At 40.9% G+C, this 21,878-nt stretch overlaps 1 pseudogene; it reads left to right on the forward strand.

Moving 5' to 3' along the window:
- Positions 1 to 7,205: 7,205 nt before the first annotated feature.
- LOC105524385 lies at positions 7,206 to 8,159 on the forward strand (annotated as a pseudogene).
- The last annotated feature ends 13,719 nt before the right edge of the window (positions 8,160 to 21,878 follow it).

A 21,878-nucleotide genomic window follows, 5' to 3' on the forward strand; every position in this document is an offset into this window, starting at 1 on the left:
GACAACGCTAAAAAATGCATATAATTTAATTTGCAAAATCCTCCTCCTCACAATTACATCAGTATGCATTTCTCTTTTGCATTTCTTGATATCTTATTAGCCAGAGAGCCATTGATCTGCAAGGGTACCAGGGAGAGATCAAAGTAAGGCATCAGGAATGCAAAGTTATTTAAAGAGTTAATATTTAATTTCTGATATCCAAATAAGCTTTTCAAATCAACAGCAAGATAATAATTCTTGACGCCAGGTGAGGTGCCTCACATCTGTAATCTTAGCACTTTAGGAGGCCAAGGCAGGAGGACTGCTTGAGCCCAGGAGTTCAAGACCAGCATGGGAAACACAGCGAGACCTTGTCTCCACGAGTACTAATTTTTTAAAAGTTAGCTGGGTGTGGAGAAGCACACATGTACTCCCAGCTACTCGAGAGGCTGGGGTGGGAGGATCGCTTGAGCCCAGGCAGTTGAGGCTGCATTGAGCCATGATCGTGCCACTGCACTCCAGCCTGGGCAACAGAGCAAGACCCTGTCTCAATAAAATAAAAATAAATAGGACCTGCTGACTAGATCACAGATTTTGTGTACACTGCACATCCACATATACTTACACCTGGAGTAGGGATGTGGATATGCAGTAGACGGAGTTGAAAGTGCAAGAAGTCGGGGAGGGGAGGAGAAGAGGAAATCAGACACCAGTGGTTTTTTTCTCTGCTTCATTTCCTGGGACCCAATCTCAAACATCCGGATGAATGAGGAGAAACCTGGGCACATTGGGGTTTGTGGCTCACTTCCACAGTTGTAGTACAGACAGGCTACCAAACAGGGCTGCCAGGTAAACAACAGGAAGCCCAGTTACATTTGAATTTCAAGTAAACAATAAATAATTTTTAATATAAGTGTGTCCCATGCAATATTTGGGACATACTTTTTTTCACCGTTTCTCTGAAATTCAAATGTAACTGGACTTCCTATATTTTTACTTGTGAAATCTGGCACACTTACCCCAGGAGAACTGTTAGCTTGGGGCGTCAGCCCCCCATGGCATGGGCATGATGGCACAGAAGTGACAGTGGGAGTGTTGACAGCTAGGCCTAAGGAAGCATTCTTGCTCAATGTGTGGAGTTCTTGGATTGTCTGGCCCATTGTAAGTGCTCAAAAAATATCACCTATTACTATCATTATAGCAATCAGTAAAACACCCTCTTATGTCCCTGGAGATATGGGAGCAGGAGAGGGAGAAGAATGAGTAGGCAAGAATAGAAGAAATGAGCTAATATTATTCCATGAGTGAATTGGCACTGGCAAGGCTCCCATTGGATAAAAGATTGATGAGGCATTCTGATGTCAGGAACGAATGTTCAGAATCCAGCCCTCATGCTGATCAGAGAGTCTCACTGGGTCCCGGCCAGTGGACTAAAAGAATGCAGAGCTCTAACAGCACAAAGAACTATAGGCCTGGAAATATAGTAGTCCATCGTACCTCCCCCCTAGGGAAAACAGGAAGAGATCCAGTATACATGTGAGAGACACAGAGTGGATATCTTTTAAAATAAGTGGGGTGAATTAGGTTTACTGCATTGGAAAACTACTGGAAAGCCAGCTATCAATTAAAACGACCAGAAAATTCCTTGCTGTTGAATCAAACTCAAGAAAAGCATACAGTGATCTTTTTGAACAGCTTTGCCTTCTGAGTTTATGGCAAAATCCCCCTAATTAGTAATGTGAAGCCTTGGAAAATGAAAAGAATGTCCTAAAACCAAATTAAAAAGGCAAAATGGTGGTCATAAAATTGACAACTTACTGGTAACTCTGTCTTTTTTGCCCTGTGAAAATGTGCTTTTACTTATGGATTACTCAGCCTTAAATTTTTCCAGTGATGTTACAGAACCATGAAAGTATTTCCACACCAGCATATTCTTGTCTTTAAGAAGTCATAAAGTGTATATGCAATCTTTTCCCCAATGATTGGCATAGGAACTTGGAAAGTTAGCAGAGATAGATGATGACTGACTATTTCTACATAGCATCTTGTTGTGCTTTGGTTTACAAAGTCATTCAACACGATGGGCTTCACACATTTATTTTATTTTATTTTATTATTTTATTTTATTTTGAGATGGAGTCTCGCTCTTTCACCCAGGCTGGCGTGATCTTGGCTCACTGCAACCTCTGTCTCCTGGGTTCAAGCAATTCTCCTGTCTCAGCTTCCCTAGTAGCTGTGATTACAGGCTCATGCCACCACGCCCAGCTAATTTTTGTATTTTTAGTAGAGATGGAGTTTCACCATGTTGGCCAGGCTGATCACTAACTCCTGACATCAGGAGATCCACCAACTTTGGCCTCCCAAAGTGCTGGGATTACAGGCGTGAGCCACCCCGCCCAGCCTAGTTTCACACATTTCTTAAGCACAGTATAGTAGAAAATGGCCTTGCATATTGTATGGTCCAGAAGGTAGTCCTGCATCAGTTGCTCTTTAGAGCAATGATCTGCGCCAATCAAACACATCCTGGCCTGACTTATCCAAGGTTTATATCATCTGCTTTTAATAAGGCTACTATGGGTTAGAAGAAACAGCTAATAATATTTTTTATTTCTAAGTGACATGTTGACACACAATGGAATTATCTATTTGTAATAGGCTGAATTGTTGCCTTGTAAATTCTTATATCATAGTTTTGCCATTTGGAGAATAAATACAATTTCTATTTTGTTAAGAAATTAGACTAAACCAAATAGCTGAATGCTAATAGTATGAAGCCCCACAGAGCATAGCTAAATAAGGCGTGTATGTTGTCCTCATGTATCTGAAGTTTTTGTAGTCTGCTCAAGTTTTTCCCTAAAAACTTCCCTCAATATGAGCTGTATATTAAGGTTCTGATATGATTTGACTGTCCCCTCCAAATCATGTTGAAATTTAATTGCTATCATAACAGTATTGACCAGTGGCACCGTTAAGAGATAATCAGGTCCTGAAGGCTCTGCCTTCATGGGCAGATTTATGCTGTTATTGTGGGAGTGGGTTACTTATCACGGGAGTGTGCTCCTGATGAAAGAGTAAGTATTTTCTATTCTTTCTCTGTCTCTTGCATTTGTCACTTGCCCTTCTGCTTTCTGCCATGGGATGACACAACAAGGAGGCCCTCCTCAATGGCTGAGCAGATACTAGTACTATGCCTTTGGACTTCCCTGGCTCCAGAACCATAAGCCAAATAAACATCTTTTCTTTATAAATTACCCAGTCTGTAATACTCTGTTGTGGTGCCAGAAAATGGACTAAGACAGGTTCCATTGGCGGTGTTACAGTCACAGCAAAATGCTATGAGGAAAAAATTTTTTTAAAAAATTGAAAATAAAAGAGATAAAAGACCAAAAAAAAAAAAAAAAGAGAATTATACTAGATGGAAGTATTTTATTCACAATAAGGTTACAAATATAAGGTTTTCTTATTATTAATCATTTAAACTAAATTTCAAATTTAGAATAATTTCTCCAGATTACCTTCATTTTAACTTTTTTAGCAAATGCTTTCTTTATCAACCATGCAAGTGAATATGCTAAACCGATTAGGGAAGACTGGATAAAGTACTGAAATGGTAAAGCAATATTTCTTGATAACATTGTTTCATTTCAATAAAATTATCTATAGGGCCAACTAAGTTTTTGGCCTCTAGAAAAACAATAATGACTTGAAGATCTAGTTCATATATGAACTTAGATTTGTATATCTTAGATGAAGCCTTATCTTTGCATTAAAAACATCTTCAAAAGACATTTACTAAGCAACACTGTTGGTGATAAATCAACTCTATAAGCATTAAGTGTGTTATTAAAAATATTTGAAACTAACAAAGTCACTTTTTAAAGAAAATGTACACTTAGTATATTAATAGTTAAGTTTTTTTTTTTCTTAACCAGTTCAATGTCATGAGGTTCATAGCAGTTTCTTCGCAATTATATTATGGAGAAAAACAGGTGAATCATGAATCACTGAAGTCTCCTTGAGCGTAGCTGAAACACCCATCCAAAGAGAAAACATAATCCTTGGAGACTGCTTTTTATAAAACAGTAAATTCCAAGACCCTACAGAGAAAATGTGAATTTAGATAATCTTTGACAGGCAATTTTGTCCTTTTGTTTCCAGCTTTATTGAAAAGGTAATCTTTAATTGTCCAGGGTTATAATTATAGCAATTAAAATGTAAAATGAAAAGCCAAGATACTGATAATGATTGGTATCATATATGGTCATAGTCAAGATATCAATTCAAGTTACTAGATTAGACAAAATGTTCATCTTCTGTCCCTTTTCAAATGGTTTTTAGCATCAGATAGAATCATACTACTAAATTCCACTACACAAAGGTCTCTTGTTTAGCAATTTAGAATCACTGTTTTTCTTCATTATCCTTCCTTTGAAGGATAATCTAAAGATGTGTCCACCAGTAAGGATCAATGGAAATCGGTGAAATTCAAATGAACACTTATTACAATTCTGATAAAAGTAAGGATGGGAAGGGATGTGAAGTGAGTGGCTACAATTAGTACAAAATACGTGACCCTGAATATAGAAGCCACTCTATAAATCCTTAATTAAATAATTAGGGACTTAATTAATTTTTACCTTCTGGCCATTATCACATCTAATCAAAAGTTGATTATAACTATAACACCATGTGAAGCTACTCATGATCATAAGTTATATTTTTAAAAAACACCGGGAAAATTAATGACCACTTAAAATGCACACAACTTTATTATTCCAGTCTCACAAAACCTTTGGAAACCACAGCTGTTGATAATGTTTTTGATTTGCCAGATCCTGTAATAGTCCACTTACTTTGCCTTGAACATGGCATTTGTACCATATTAAAGTTTGGCAAGCTTAATCTTTGCTAACCACTGGCAAATGTGAACATCCTATAAAATATAAAAACATGTTTCGGCCAAAGTCATTATCAGGTACATATTTGCTTGGATTTGACTAAGAAACCTCTAATTTGTTCATGTGCACTTGGCATATTTACATTCTGTGCGATGATCATGCTTGCAATTTATATACTATGTGTCTGACAGCCAATGAAAGCTCTAAGTGCTTTCGAGGAAGAAAAGAAAAAGAGAGGAAGAAAAAAATCCTATTTTACTTCTGTTAGTGTGAGAATGAACTTCCATAAACTTTTAGAGGAAAGTCTTCCAACAGTGATCTTCCACATCCTCCCACCCTACCCGCCCCATACTAAATACATTTTTGAAAAGTTGGCATATTCTCTTTCTACATCATCCCACAAGAGAATCTACCCCTGCATTTATCTGGCGACAAGCCTCAGAATAGTGTAAGAACTAAGGTCTCTGGCCCTTTACCAACCCCAAGCTCAAAAAAAACATTATCTCTGATATTCCAACACAATGGAGTTCCTCAGTCTGGAAATCCACATCCTTCATTAAGGCGGCATTGAGCAAGTAGTGTGCGATATTGAGATCATTGTTCTGTTTTGTTCATCCATGTATTTATACAAGGCCAGCAATGTGTGATACAGGGTAGAGTTTGTGCTTTAGTCTTACTTCCCCCACGATGGGCCTCATGGAAAACTTTTCATTAAATTCCCATTTATTGACTAACTTTCCCATTTAAAAACTAAATAACCTTCTAAATGTGGTATCTTACATTTATCTCACGACATGTTGTGAAGTAGAAAAGATAGGACTTATGTAATGATTTATCATATATAATCAAAGGCAATGGTTAATTTTCAGAGCAGGACCAGAATTAGCATCTCCTCATCCTAGCTCTCCATGCAGGCCCACCCTTCGGGGTCTCGTGACAGGGAGCACATTCTATTTACTTTTCAGACCCAAGAGATGGATGCCTGCAATGAATAAAAAACACTGAACATAAACATAAAAAATATAACAAATCAGCCCCCCGCTCAAACAAACCAAACCAAAATAGAGAAACAGATGCTTCTTCCTAAGAGTCATTTACTGTTCACTGACTCATTTGACAATTTATTGAGCTTCTACTAAGTTCTAGATGCTATCTTTGACCCTGTTCACTTCAGGGAGTGAGATGACATGGGAAAGTAGCTATCACAGTGCCTGATGCGTGGGGGGCAATCAATAAAGTACATTTTCTTCCTTCTCAAATGTTTATCCTTGAACCAATCAATCTATCAAAATCCATATGCAATCAAAAGGAAAGTATTCACTTCTGATCCATAGTCATCATTCCTTTATACCTCCATATCTGTGGTTACATACTGTGACATTTAGGCACGAGCAATCAAGCCAGAGAGAATAAACCACACTCAGGCCGAATATGGCTTGTAATTTGTGGTTTGTTGTTTTTTTGTGGTAAAAGGGAAGAGGAAAAAGCCAGTCAAGTGTCCTGGTATTAATAGGCTTTATCAGTACATACTCCTCCCCTGCCCCAGCTCACACACTCACGCAGACTTTGGGGAGGAGGTATTATTAATCTAAACAAATAGCTTGCGATTGAAAATAAGCATTTTACTATCTTCTCTGATTATTTAAATTTAACTTCCATGTACAAGCAATTTATACAGACAGACATAGCCTTGAAGCCAACACTTTCTGCCCTAACTTGCATCCTATTTTCTATTTGCTTTTCTTTTTTTTTTTTCTCTGCTTGGCTCCCAAGACTAGGTCATATATGAAGGGGAAGCCAATCTGAGGCATCATGAATGTGTACCTTTCAGCAATTTTCATGATCGACGCTAATCACTACCACCAAATTGTTCGTGTAGTAATCCACACTGATCACCGAGACATCTAGAATGAATAGATCCTTGCATACACTGACATAGTAGTTGTAGCTCCAAGATAATTAAAGAACTCATCTATGACCTCTACTGGTCACGTTACCAAAATACAACAGCTGCCATTCTTTCAGACGTGTTTTCATTTATTAAAAAAAATATTTTTCAGCCCCTACTATGTGCCAAGCATTGTTTAAAGTATTGCAGTAAACAAAACACACTAGACCCTTTCCTTCTTAAAATTCAGCAAGGGAGACATTTAAACTATAAACATTATAAGTAAGTTAATTGTAGAGTATTTTAGAAGGCAATAGGTGCTTTCAAAAGGAGAAAAAAGTAGGTCAAGGTAAAGGGAATCAAAAGTACAGAAGAGGGCCCTTTTCCCCCACTAGTGCCAGGCCTGCAGGTCTCTGTGGAGCCACGGGTGTGGGTCTCTGTTCTGCAGGATGGGGTTTATTACACTTGTTAAGAATAAGACCTACTTGAAGAGATACCAAGTGAAATTTAGAAGATGACGAGAGGGTAAAACTGATTACTATGCTCAGAAATGCTTGGTGATACAGTATAAAAATAAATACAACTCACCCAAATACAGGATGATAGAGCTATCATTTGTCAGATTGCTTATGCCTGTACAGAGGGGAATATGATAGTCTGCTCAGCATATGCACACAAACTGCCAAAGTATGGTGTGAAGGTCGGCCTGACAAATTATGCTGCAGCATATTGTACTGGCCTGCTGCTGGCCCACAGGCTTCTCAATAGGTTTGGCATGGACAAGATCTATGAAAGCCAAGTGGAGGTGACTGGCGATGAGCACAATGTGGAAAGCATTGATGATCAGTCAGGTGCCTTTACCTGCTATTTGGATGCAGGCCCTGCCAGAATACCACCGGCAATAAAGTTTTTGGCACCCCGAAGGGAGCTATGGATGGAGGTTTGTCTATCCCTCACGGTACCAAACAATTCTTTGGTTATGATTCTGAAAGCAAGGAATTTAATGCAGAAGTACACCAGAAGCGCATCATGGGCCAGAATGTTGCAGATGACATGCGCCACTTAATGGAAGAAGATGAGGATGCTTACAAAAAACAGTTCTCTCAATGCATAAAGAACAGTGTAACTGCAGACATGATGGAGGAGGTGTAAAACAAAGCTCATGCTGCTATACAAGAGAATCCAGTCTCTGAAAAGAAGCACAAGAAAGAAATTAAAAAGAAGAGGTGGAACCGCCCCAAAATGTCCCTTGCTCAGAAGAAAGATTGGGTAGCTCAGAAGAAGGCAAGCTCCCTCAGAGCTCAGGAGCAGGCTGCTGAGAGCTAAACCAAACAGTTTTCTATGAGGATTTTTCAGATAAAGACAATAAACTTATGAACAGAAAAAAAAAAAAAGACAGAAGAGGTAGAGCTGGAGAAGTAGGTTGCAGAATTAAATTAGGTGCTCAGGATAATTATCAGTGAGAGAGCGGAATTCAGCAAAGCCTTGAAGGAGTTAAGAGCCTCAGCAACTACTAACACTAGTAGGTTCTCAAATTAGTTAAATTAGATACTGTATTAGTCTGTTCTCGAATTGCTACAAAGAGCTACATAGGACTGGGAAATTTATTAAGAAAAGAGGTTTGATTGAGTCACAGCTCCACAGGCTATACAGGAAGCATGACTGGGAGGCCTCAGGAAACTTACAATCATGGCAGAAGGCGAAGAGGAAGCAGGCATGTCTTATGTGGCCAAAGAAGAAGAAAGAGAGTGAAGGCGGAAGTACTACACGCTTTTAAACAACCAGATCTCATGAGAACTCACTATCACGAGAACAGCAAAGGGGAAGTCAACCGCCCGGTGATCCAGTCACTTCCCACCTGGCCCCTCCTGCAACACCGAGGAATACAATTTGACATGAGATTTGGGTGGGGATAACAGAGCCAAACCATATTAGACATCATCCTGGAAGTAGTGTCCATTTTCACAGAGTTTCTAAAAAGGTTTTGGAGTCAACCAGACTTGTGTTCAAACTCCGTACTGGTCAGCTTTTGGTGCAGCAACAAACACCACCAAATGCTCAATGGCTTTACAAACTATTTATTTCTTGCTTACGTTTCATGAGGGCTGCAGGTTTACTGTGGGTCAGCTGTGACTCTGATGGGCTCAGCTCTGCTGGATTCGACTTAGCCACAAGTATTGTCTCCTTCCGGAGCCAGGACTGAAGGAAGAGCAACTCTCTAAGGTGTGCTGTTCTCACAGGGGAGTTCAAGGCTGAAGTAGGTCTCACCAAACCACACCACTGAAAGCTTCTGCTCAGGCAGCAAATATCAAGTCCACACACATTTTATTAACCAAAGAAAGTGGCCAAGTCCAAGGTCAATGCAGGGAGGAAAATGTATTCTGGCTGCACAAAAGTATGGTAAAGGCAAGGAAGGAATGAATAATTGTGAACAAATAATACAATATGACCTTATTGAGCTCCTCATTATCTTTTATTTTTCAGGGTCTATGCCAATTGCCACCACCAAATTACTCATCCAGCCAAGTTGAGCCCATCAGACTTACAGCTGACCCACAGTCAACCTGCAGCTCTCATGAAACATGAGCAAGAAGTAAATGTTTGTTTTTTAAGCCACCACCAAATTATTCATGTGGCAATCCACACTGACCACTGAGACAACCGGAATGAACAGGTCCTTATGGAAACACAGACGTAAAAGTATTTGCAGGTCCAAGGTATGTTGCAGGTCTCTGAATTTTACTTTGTTCATCTGTGGAACAAGAATAAGATCACCCTACTGCAGTAGCTCACACCTGTAGTCCCAGCTACTTGTGGGGCTGAGGTGGTGGGAGGATCAAGGCTTGAGTCCAGGAGTTGAAGGCTGCAGTGAGCTCTGATCACACCACAGCACTCCAGCCTGGATGACAGAGCAAGACCTCGTCTCTGATAAAAAGGAAGGAAGGATGGAAGGAAGGAAGGAAGGAAGGAAGGAAGGAAGGAAGGGAGGAAGGAAGGAAGGAAGGAAGGAAGGGAGGGAGGGAGGGAGGGAGGGAGGGAGGGAGACTAGTTATGCAGAACAGATAAGATCATGAGGTCATGTTTAGCACAATAACATTTAGCACAATAACTGGCTTATAATAAAGGATCATTAAATGCTAGTTTTGTTTTTTTTGTCTTTTTCCAAAGGTGGTATCACTCTAGTCCAATTCCTTTGGAGGCTTAGGAGGCAACTGGGGCATGCTGGAAAATTGAGGAGCCTGGAATTCAAGAACTATGGATTCAGTTCTGTTTCTAAATTCTGCATATATTCCTAATCTATAAAATGAGGCAGCTGTCTAAATGATCTCTAAAGTTCCTTCCAGTGCTAAAGATCCTCAATTTGGGATAAAACGTGCCTGTAGATTCTTGTTTTTTCTCCAGAGGTGCTGTTTAGTTTTAACACCAGGTGGCGCTAGATAACAACTAAATGCGAAAAGACATAGGCTCTGTGTGTGTGTGTGTGTGTGTGTGTGTGTGTGTGTGTGTGTGTGTGTGGTGTGTGATGATGTGATTTTGTGTGTTGTGTGTGATGATGTGATTGTGTGTGTGGTGTGGTGTGTGTGTGATGATGTGATAGTGTGTGTGGGGGGGGGGTGGGATGATGTGATGAAATCCAGAGAGTTCTAGGCTATTTATATTTTCTTCTTATGTGTATATTCTTATAAAGCAGAACTCTTGCAGCTGATGGTTCCTCAGAAACCATCACTCCGAGGCTATGGCTTCCAAAAACAAACCAAGAACTCCAGTCCTAGGCCGTCACACTAAGGGAGAGGGCCCCAGGAGCCTGGGGATGCCACGAGACACTTTCTAGGTTTGACTTTGAAATTTGGTTTCAGACTTTTACAATTAAAATAATTTATTTTGATTATTTTTAAGAGATGGGGTCCCACTCTGTTGCCCAGGCTGGAGTGCAGTGACGCAATCATAGATCCCTGCAGCCTGCAGCTCCTGGGCTTAAGTGATCCTCCCACCTCAGCCTCCTCAGTCACCCGGACCACAGGCGCGCCACCACGCCTGGCACTGGGCTTTGAAATTTGGAAACTTCCTTCGTTTTGAGCAGAGGTATGAGATCATCAGAGCTGTGCTGTAGGACGATATATCTAGTAGCCACAAGATGGGCGCAAGGAGTGGCTGGCAGCGGGGAGCATCGTTTGGGAGGCTCTTATGGCAGACAGGATCCCCGCACAGGCGTCTGAGCTGTGCTTTGGGAGTGAGCATGGAAATGAGGAAGTCGTTGTCGGGACATAATCCCTTCCAATTGGCAAATGTTTAAATAAAGAGGCATTGAGAAGCATAAGACATTGTAAGAGCTGACACTCAGATAACTAGAGAAACGTTAGGGCCACTGACTGGAAGTTGGCAGATGACTTCGGGGGCAGCATTGCTGCTATCCCTGCCCGGCTCATCTACACTGCGGGAGGGGAGACTGCTGTCCCTGCCCTCCTAGGTACTCAAAACACCCAGGGCACACACGCTGGTCTTACCGGGGTCTCCTAGAGACTTGCCGGTGGGGCACTTCAACATGACAATCAGCCTTTTCTTCAAAATATGTTTTTTATCGCATGATTTTATTGGTGGTGCTTTAAAACCCTATGGCATTTCTCCAACTCCCAGTGTGCATGCAGATACACAGCACAGTGGAAGGAGCAACGGATTTGGAGGCAGATACGCCTGGTTTAAATCCCAAAACCTCACTTCTCCTGCATAAAACTGACCAGAAGAGATCATGTTTGTTTTAGGCTTCTAAGGTTCTTAATTAAGTAACTTGAGCAAGCTATTTAATTTCTCTGAGCCTCCATCCTATCCAGAACAAAGGTGAAATACCTGTAATACCAATGTCACAGATTTGTCATGAGAAATAAAGGTTGTTTGGCGACAGAATAAGTAATTGGGAAATGCTGATTCTCTTTCCCTTTAAAGAAAAGTTTCTTTAGAGACCCTTGTGTGAGTCTGTCAGACAAATTCAGCATCAGCACAGAGACTGATATAATGGCCATGGTTATCTATGACCACTTTTTGCAAGAAATGCTGAGCTGTCATGATACAAAACACTCAAAAATTAAATCTACTAAGCTGGCATACAGTTTGGGACTTTAGGATATTCACTGGTCCGCAAGAAATAAAAAGGAAACAGGGGTTACACAATGCATCTCTGTTCTAGTTACTCAATCTTTACCCAGCTGAAACCTTGCTTCACAACAGATTAGCCACAGCTCCTAAGGGCAATAAAATCCTGAATTGCAAACCCTGTTTTGCCACCTCACCGAACCTTCATAAATCTCAGCTGCAGTGAATGCATCTCCTATTCAATTTATGAAATGACTATTTTGAGACACTATTCACACTAGTCATCTTTATTAGTCCTTCTGCCAACTCTCCAAACAGGGGGAAGAAGAAATTAATATGCAATATTAATGTTTTTATTTTGCATATAAATTTGCTGTTTTCAAGGGATACAGGGCAATATATGGAATGTGAACCCGGTAGATAATTTCCAGAGCTGGGTCACTGCTGCTTCCCTCTTATTCTGGAGACAGGCAAAAGCTACTTGCTACCAAACTACCAGTGAGTAAGTGTCCTATAGCAAGCAAGCGCGTAGTGCCCACCAAGGAGTGCACAATGTCAACTATTGACACCCTAGGGAGGAGAAAACGAAGAGAGAGTGCTTGGAGTGATGATGTGGCACCTTTACAAGAGTCAGGGATGAGAATGCCAGCACCAGCCACAGAAGCACACACTCTTTTCAACAGTGGAAAAATGGGGAAAGCTGTGCACCCAGCCACAGCTGCTGTGAACACAGCTGACAAGAAGCACCCTTCTAGTTCTGCTCTTGTAGATGAGAACACCCACCCCTTTCTTCATTTAACCCAAGCCACCCCCCATTCAAACGACATGATCAAGGAGCCTGAGGGCTCAGGGTTGGAGCTGTGCGTGGCAGCATAACCTTTCCTTTCCCACTCCTTGCTTAAGGATCCCCTGTACGTCACCATGTGGCCTCACCAAGACTCACCTCATCAGGATAAAGAAGACAGCAGGGACCACTGCAGGAAGCTGGAAGTTTGCTACTTGGGTATATGATTACAGAGTGTGAGATGCAACTTGTTTCCTAAGGTTCAGGGCTATGAGATGCCAGAATGCATTACAGAAAACATTATTTAGAACTAGCCTCTGTTGATTTTAAAGAAACTGGTAGGGAGATGACTTTCTGGACTGACTGTGTGAAATTTAAACAGACACAAATGTCAGGGAAGAAGGCCCAGGCTGCTCCAGTGGAGCCTCACAGGATGGCAATACAGAGGAGTGGCCATAGTGTTCTGGGGTCTGACCCTCAGCCATGCAGGTCCCAAGAGAGGATTTTGTCTGTGTTGCTGGGTGATTAGGTTGAAACTGACCCGTGCTAACCAAACTCTCAAACAAAACCCACATTTATTTAGTTGTAACAGGTACAGAATAAGCCTTTCCAAGGATCTCCAAACTTGTTTCCTCAATCTTGACACATTCTGCCCATTATCAAGGTACCTGGGAGACCAAATTCATGATCAGACTGTTGCTTGTGAACAAGGATTCAGAGCAAAAACATTTCATAACCTTAAGGGGTGCAGCATCCAGATATTGGAGAAGACTTCTGAATGAAATGTACTTTCTAGATTATCTGAACAGGAGTAGCTACCAAGAAACGTGTCTCTCTCCTCTGGAAAGTGTTAGATAATCATAACAAATTCTCACTGCCTGGCCTCCCCTTACCTCAATATGTGCAGATTATCTAGCTGCCACACCTCCACTCACACGATTCCCCTTTTTCTTCAGATGGATCACAGTTCCTGCTGCCTTGTAATCTATTCAGTGATTTTCCTGACCCTTTTTACCTGGCTCATCTTAACTATCCCCAATCTTTGTTTCTGTTCATTACCAGCTCTCAGAGACAGTTACTGATGGTTGCTGTTGTCAGTGACTCATTGGTTCTTACTAGCTCCTCTGATGGAATGGTTTTCGAGTTCTGGGGACACTTTAATGCATGCATGACAAGCTCCTACAGCCCTCCTGGAGGCTGGAAGATGCCTCCTGTAGCCATGTTCAGCACCAATTGTTCCGTGCATCTGTGGAAGGAGCTTGTAATGTGTTTTATTTATTTTGTCTCCACACGTTCTCACCTTCCTAGAGGAAGAGGTGAATAAACTGCCCCGCCTATCCTCACAAGAAAGTAATTTTTTCACCTTAGGTGGGCCATCTGCTTCTTCTAACAACTCTGCTTTGCCTTGAATTGAATACATCTTGTCCCAGGCATTTTGCCAGCTGTAGGCTCCAGGAAATGGAGCAACTAAAAGTGGTTTCCTTATGATGTCGAGGTCTTATTATTTTCTTTCTTTCTTTTTCTTTTTTTTTTTGGAAATGCAACTTATGAGATCAACCCAAAGGAAATTGTGCATCAGTATCCATAAGGGTGGTTGTTCACAGAGTGGCAGGAGTCTCTGAGCAACAATCTAAGCTGTATATGAATTTCTTAAGAACTAATCCCATTGCACATGTTGGTAGATGTAGCAGGGGCCTGACAGATGGGGGAAATTGAGTATTTCCTTTAGGACTCAAAAGAGACTCCTAAACTGGAGATTCTCAACCTGGGATGCAGATCCAAGTCACCTGCAAGGTTTTCAGCCTTCATGCCTTGGTCCCATTCAGCTGGCTGCTTCTTGTGCCCAGCTGTGTGGAGAACAACTCTCCTAAGCCACTAGGAATCAATGTTCCCAAGTTATTGGGGAAAAAATTACCCGAGGCAAAGAGCCAGAATGTGCAGTCTTAATTCAGAAGATGGTGAGCAGTGGGAGGCAACAGTAAACTGAGGGTGTTTTCTAATGTGATCATCCACAGACTCTGGGTTATAGCAAGGAGTAAGTCACAAAGAGCACGGGGCAGCCTTGGGCTGCAGATCACAGGCCACTCAGGCCAACGGAGGAGATTCTCTCCAGCTTCAGCTCAGAAACAGAGTATCAGCAAGGGCAGCATCACTTGAGTGATGTTAAGAGGCAAAGCAAAACAGAAGCTCCTTCCAGGAATCAATACATCAACATGGGAGCCATTTTATGGAGGTGAGAAACAGAAGAAAAAATGGTAGGGATCATGAGATAGAAGAAAACAGCATTCATGGGCTTGTTCTAACACAAATATGAGAGAAGGCCTTGAGATTTGCAGAACTACTCAGAAGAGATGGGGCCATGGCTGATATTCAGCCAGTACACACAGGCATGATGTTACTACAGGTTGAAATTGGAAATTCTGCCCTGATGGTTGGTAAGTAGCTTAAGTTAGACCACATGCCACCAAATGACATCATGCAGTGGCCACTGCATGGGCGGTTTTGGGACTTGGGACTGGTGCATCTGGACCGGGCAGCATGAGCTAAGACCAAGGTGGAAGCTGGGACAGACGCAGTGCCTACTTGCTGCTCAGGAGGGGTCCAGGGTTGGCAGGAGTAGCAGAACAAGTTGGGCTGGTGACAGTGTTGCAGATAGGGCAGAAGCAAAAGTTCTCTGGGTACAGATGACATGAGAAACATTAGCATTCTAAATACGATGGGCACCCCACCCAATCACTCTCCTGCTGAGGCATGTGCCCGGGCCCACACCTAATAACCATCTACACAAAGAGAAGCCACAGGACGCATTTAGTACAGTTTCCTCCATACAACTATAGCTTAGAGACAAGCAGCATTTAGTTTAGTGAGAGCTTACCAAACATAAGACCATACTAGTAATTTCTAAAAATCAATAATGATTTAAAAATTATTAGAATGATTTGATGAAAATGTTGCCTTGTAAGCTACATTACACTGTAAACAGTTTCATGATACATAGTTTAGTTTAAAGAATAGAAAGGAAATATTTTTAATTTTTATTTATATACAGATTTATAGAAATACATTTATTTATAAAACATATGCCACCAAACAGGTTGCTAAATAAGTTGCAATTTATCCTCAGATTGAGCAATGTGGAACTAGAGAGATGGTGATTCAGCTGATATGGTTTGAGATGGCTGTACCCCTGACCCCAATTCTGGGTTGATCCAACCTGGGAAAAGATAGGTTTTACTTGATTTACAAATAAAACATTATTTACTGTTTGCTGCTGAGGACTGGGCCCATCAAACCTAGTCAGTAGTTTCAAGTCATCACTGTTCTTATACTTCCTGAATCTCTGTAGCCACAAGGTACAAACTGTACAAAAGAAGTGGTTAAGTTAGGCTTTTAGTGTCTTTGCCAGGACAGTGTTAGATCAGAAGTCCATTCATTTGACAAATAGTTATTGAATACTTAAATGGTGTCTGGCACAGTTCTAGACACTGAAGATGCACAATACAACAGGAAATCCCTACTCTCATGTAGCCAACGAGCAATTGCAGGTGGTGGGCATTATTCAAAGGCTAATAATGATAGATGGAGCTAAGGAGAAAGTTGGAATCCCATCTCAGCACTCTCACTGCACACTCTGCCCTCCTTGGGTTAGAGTCACTAGAGCAATACGATTAACAGCACAGAACCATGGAACTAGTCTACTCTGAGACAGTCAAACAACTATATGGGTGGGTGCCAGGAAAGGGCTTCTGCTCCCCATGTGCTGCTCCTTTGTCATGACCTAGTATCTAAAATTCTGTCACTGGAGAATCATTTTCTATTATAACAAGTGTTCCTTGGAATCCAGTCTCTTGAGATATATAGTTTTTAAAAAGTTCAGTAGTCAAACAAATTTAGCAAACCTTTCAGAGCTTAGAGATTCACAATGAATTAGCATATTAAATATAATCTGTATGGATCTCTATCAGTTTAGGATGAAAAATTTGGGCATCTCTCTTTATTTTTCCAATTCCTTGCTTAAGCCTCCATTCCTCCATATAGGTAATTTGGTTTCTCTTTCTTAAGGAACCTTCATTCTCTCTGTTGTACAGAAACTTGGGAATTAACTTAGTCCAAAGGTAGTAGTCTTCTTTCAGAAGTCCATGTGACTAGTCCATTAACAGGCTCTGGTTTTAAACATCACTTCTATACAATGTCACTGTTGAAAACTGGTTCCATCAGGCTTCAGTGAGTCCTTGTCTTGCTTGGCCTTGCTGCTATGGAACACTGCACAGGCAGCAGGGTAGCACTGTGCATATGGACTCCCAAGGCAACAGCTTATTGGATTTATACTCACACAATCAGCCACTGTTTCCTAAACACGACAGCTTTGCCAAAGTGGCTGGATATAATTGGGCTTCTAACCACAGCTACACACAGGATCTAGAACAAGCTGTCCCCACAAACCTCGAGGCTCAGTTGAACCTGTCACTGAGCCAGACTCTCTCTTCTTGGGAGACCTCAGTCAGGACTATCTTAGCCCTTTAGAAAGTTTTACCTAGGTTGAATCTCAAATGGGATGGAGATCCCTTCCCCAGGTCTTCATCCCTTTCCTCCTGGAGGATCTTTGGCACTCAGTAAGTTTATTTTGCCATGTCAGGAGAATACTGAAAAGAACAACCCTTGTAAGACCACAGAATGTTCTTTTTCCAGAGACATGTATATCCACTCACCTAATATTGGCATACTTAAGAGTATGCAGGGAGGCCAGACGAAGTGGCTCACATCTGTAATCCCAGCACTTTGGGAGGCCGAGGCAGATGAATCATTTGAGGTCCAGAGTTCAAGACCAGCCTGGGCAACATGGTGAAACCCTGTCTCTACTAAAAATACAAACATTAGCTGGGCATAGTGGCACATGCCTGTAATCGCAGCTACTTGGGAGGCTGAGGCAGGAGAATCACTTGAGCCTGGGAGGCAGAGGTTGCAGTGAGCTGAGATCATGCCACTGCACTCCAGCAGGGGTGACAGAGCGAGACTCTGTCTCAAAAAAAAAAAAAAAAAAAAAAGTATGCAGGGAACTACCAATGAAGATCCAGGGAATTCATGTCTTAGTCTATCTTGCTGCTTCTCCAGCTTTAAATGGGACATGAGTCACAACCTGGAAGGATACAGAGCACAGCACAGATAGTTTCATGGGAGCAAAAGGATAGGAAGAGAGATGGAGAAAGAGAGAGAAAGATGAAAAGCAAAGGACAGAAAGAGATCCTAGAACAGGAGAGGCAGCTAAGCATGCCCTTAGAGGCAGCTAAGGGGTCCTCTGTCACATATGGAAGGGGTATGAAAAAAGAGGTAGAAGGAAGATTTCCCCTGTTATAATGTTAAAAGGGACATGGTCTACCACAGAAGCTCCCATCTAATGCATCATAACATGTGATTTGCTTCAGGGAGAATCACATTCCCAGGGATTATGCTAAACTAAAGCCCTAAAACCTCCAGGCTTATTGGTTAAAAAGTCCTCACCTCTCAGTGAGGCAGGATTCTAATGGAGAAATCTCAGAACCTTTTAGGTCAGGAAAGAAAATCCCATCATTTTCTGAGATAGCTTTAGACTCATTAATTTTCTTTTCTTTTCTTTCTTTTTTTTTTTTTTTGAGACGCTGGATGCAGTGGGGCGAACTCGGCTCACTGTAAGTTCCGCCTTCCGGGTTTACGCCATTCTCCTGCCTCAGCCTCCGGAGTATCTGCGACCACAAGCGCCCGCCACCACGCCGGGCTAATTTTTTGTATTTTTTAGTAGAGACGGGATTTCACCGTGTTAGCCAGGATGGTCTCGATCTCCTTACCTCGTGGTCCGCCCGCCTCAGCCTCCCAAAGTGCTGGGATTACAGGCGTGAGTCACTGCGCCTGGCAGACTCATTAATTTTCCGACACTAAAATGGTCAAAATTTCTATGGGGAGGGGAAAGACATTGAACTTGTGTGATATTCTTAAACCCTTCATTCTCACTGATAACTTCTCCTTCTCTATTTTCTCAAATATTTTACATAAAGTAACTTAAGACGTAAAATAAACCATAGACATAAGATAGCTTAAGACACACAATAAGCCACTTAAAATTGTTAAATCTTTCTGATGTCAAGATATTTACACTTGAGCCATCCTGGACCAATCAACACAAGTCACTAACATAGAATGCGGAAGCATAGTAAAAATTTTGTAAGGTGGTAACAATCCGGGGGCAATTTTTGTTAATTCACCCCCAAAGAAGGAGGCTTATTTAGAATATTAGTATTAAAGGCAAAGATAAATTTGATCAAATTGTCGTTTGATAGAACACAGTGTTATAGAAAGGTGTGGTTTTTTTGTAGAATTGTTACTATGCTTTAAGCTTTCAGTGGACATAGGTGACTCTCTAACACATACCCAATCCTCTGGAATAACAAGTTATATTTCAACAGGATTATACTGTATGTAATATATTTCATGTGTTTAGAGATTAAATATCCAGAGAAAATATCATCATTGCCTATTTCCTGGCATTTCTTGTGTCCTATCTGATATGTATTCACATAAAGGGAGCAAGTTTTAGTTATCTAATACTGTGTGGTATTTATTACTTCAATTTGAAAATGCTTCTATTTAGATTTCCAAATATATAATTTTTAATATGTTTTATTAGTAAAGGATCAATAAAGGAACAATTTTATAGCAAATTTAACACCTATAAATTTATCTGTTTGCAGTGTAAAAGAAACAACTTCCACAGACCACAGGTCTGCTCAAATTTCAAAGAATGTTAAATGAAATACTTCTAAACTGTCCTAAAGTTATCTTATTCCACAAAATAATTGCAGGTTCATTGTTCACACTTTTATATAAAATGGTATCTGAATCTGAATGGATTTATTATATGAAGGTATTTATTATTTTTAAGGTAGCTATATTTGAGAAGCCATATAAAGGCTAGATTATTACAAATTATGATTTTAATTGACCTGAAAAATAAATGTTAAAAAGATATTGAAAACTTATGTCCACACAAAACCTGCATACAAATGTTTATAGCACCCCTATTCTTTTTTTTTTTTTTTTTTTGACGAAGTCTCACTGTGTTGCCCAGGCTGGAGTGCAGTGGTGCTATCTCGGCTCACTGCAACCTCCGTCTCCCAAGTTCAAGTGATTCTCCTGCCTCAGCCTCTCCAGTAGCTGGGACTACAGGGTGCCTCCCAACATGCTTGGCTAATTTTTTTTTTTTTTTTTTTTTTGTATTTTTAGTAGAGATGGGGTTTCACCATGTTGGTCAGGCTGGTCTCAATCTCCTGACCTCAGGTGACTTGCCCACCCCGGCCTCCTAAAGTGCTGGGATTACAATTGTGAACCACTGTGTCCAGCCCCAGCACCTCTATTCTTTTTTTTGAGATGGATCTCTCTCTGTCGCCCAGGCTAGAGTACAGTGGCACAATCTCAGCTCACTGCAACCTCCACCTCCCAGGTTCAAACAATTCTCCTGTCTCAGCCTCCTGAGAAGCTGGGGTCACAGGCATGTACCACCATGCATGGCTAATTTTTGTATTTTTAGTACAGACAGGGTTTCACCATGTTGGCCAGGCTGGTCTCAAACTCCTGACCTCAGATGATCCGCCCATCTCGTCCTCCCAAAGTGCTGAGATTACAGGCATGAGCCTCCATGCCCAGAGCACACTTCTGTTCTTAATTTCCAAAAACTGTAAGCAACCAAGATGTCCTCCAACAAGTGAAAGTATAAACAAACTAGTATATCTATACAATGGAATATTATTCAGTGATAAAAATAAATTATCAAGCCATGAAAATACATAGATGAATCTTAAATGTATATTGCTAAGTGAAAAAAGCCAGTATGTAATGGCTACATACTACATGATTCCAATTATATGACATTCTAGAAGGGGTAAAACTATAGAGATGGTTAAAAGATCAACGGCTACCAGGAGTTCAGGGTAGGAGGGAGGGGAGGTTTGAATAGGTAAAGCACAGGAGATATTTTAGGGCAGAGAGACTATACTGTGTCATAATGTAATGGTATGTACAAGAAACTATGCACATGTCAAAACCCATAGACCTTTTCAGCACAAAGACTGAACCTTATTGCATGCAAATTATGAACAATTATTTAGGAGGTTGGACAATCCTAGGGTGTTAGAATATGACAAAACAATCTAACTTTATTACTCATGTATGAAACAACCTCACTGAAAGGCGTAGTGAGGGGGAAGTTGCAGACCTGTGTAACTTTGGAAATGAGTGGAGTCTATCAAACTAAAGGTAAAAGACGCTGTATATAAACACTGTACTCCAGTTGATAAAATTGTTTACCATGAGGTATGTGTTAACAATTCTGATGCTGCTATACGTGTATACTGGAAATGAACAATTAAATAAGTGGCTGATGGTAGGAGTTAGGTTCCCACTGCTGGAGCAGGAGGTTACAGATGAGCAAGAGGAGGAGGCTCAAATGATTCATGTAGTAATGGATTAGAATTGGAGCTATCAGTATAAACTCATGTTTAGGTTGTAATAGATATAGACAGTTATGCATGGCAATATTTATAGATACATGTATTTACACAGGTTGGTATACACAGTATATTTCCTTGCTCTGTCAGCTGAGAGGAATGAGAAGCTATGACACTCCAGTACAAATGAGCACACCTAGCTCCCAGATCTTGGTTTCTAATTTATTCTTCAATGAAAGGAACTAGGGCTCCTTGGAGAAATGGCTGATTATAGTACTGGGACAGGAAATACACAAGATGAGCCTGAAGCAATCTTTTAGTGCCAGAAAGGAAGAAAGTACTCAAAAACAAAAACCATGACCTTGATGGGGCATGCCATAGAGACACAAGACGCAACTAAAGGAGCCCCTAAAGGCCAAAGCTGGGACAGTTTGAGCAAGGAATATTTTAATCCAAAGTATAAAATAATCCAAAGTATAGAATAAATATACATGAGTTCATCCTAATACAAGTAAATAAATAAGCGACAGTGGACAAATTTCATGTGAAGAAAAATTCTCAAAAATTTATGTAGTTACTCTGCCCTCAAAGGGGTAGAGCATGACTCCCCACTCCTTACATATGGACCATGCATAGGGACTTCCCTCCATAGATGTACTATGGAAAGGGGGAGAAAAAGAGTAAATGTGCAGTGGAGTCACATAACGAAAACGACTTGAGCCAGGTGATTGAAGTTAAATCAATAGTGATAAGTCATGTTCCTGACT

Source organism: Colobus angolensis, unplaced genomic scaffold (assembly GCF_000951035.1).
Source record: "Colobus angolensis palliatus isolate OR3802 unplaced genomic scaffold, Cang.pa_1.0 Scaffold5, whole genome shotgun sequence".
NCBI classification, from domain to species: domain Eukaryota; kingdom Metazoa; phylum Chordata; class Mammalia; order Primates; family Cercopithecidae; genus Colobus; species Colobus angolensis.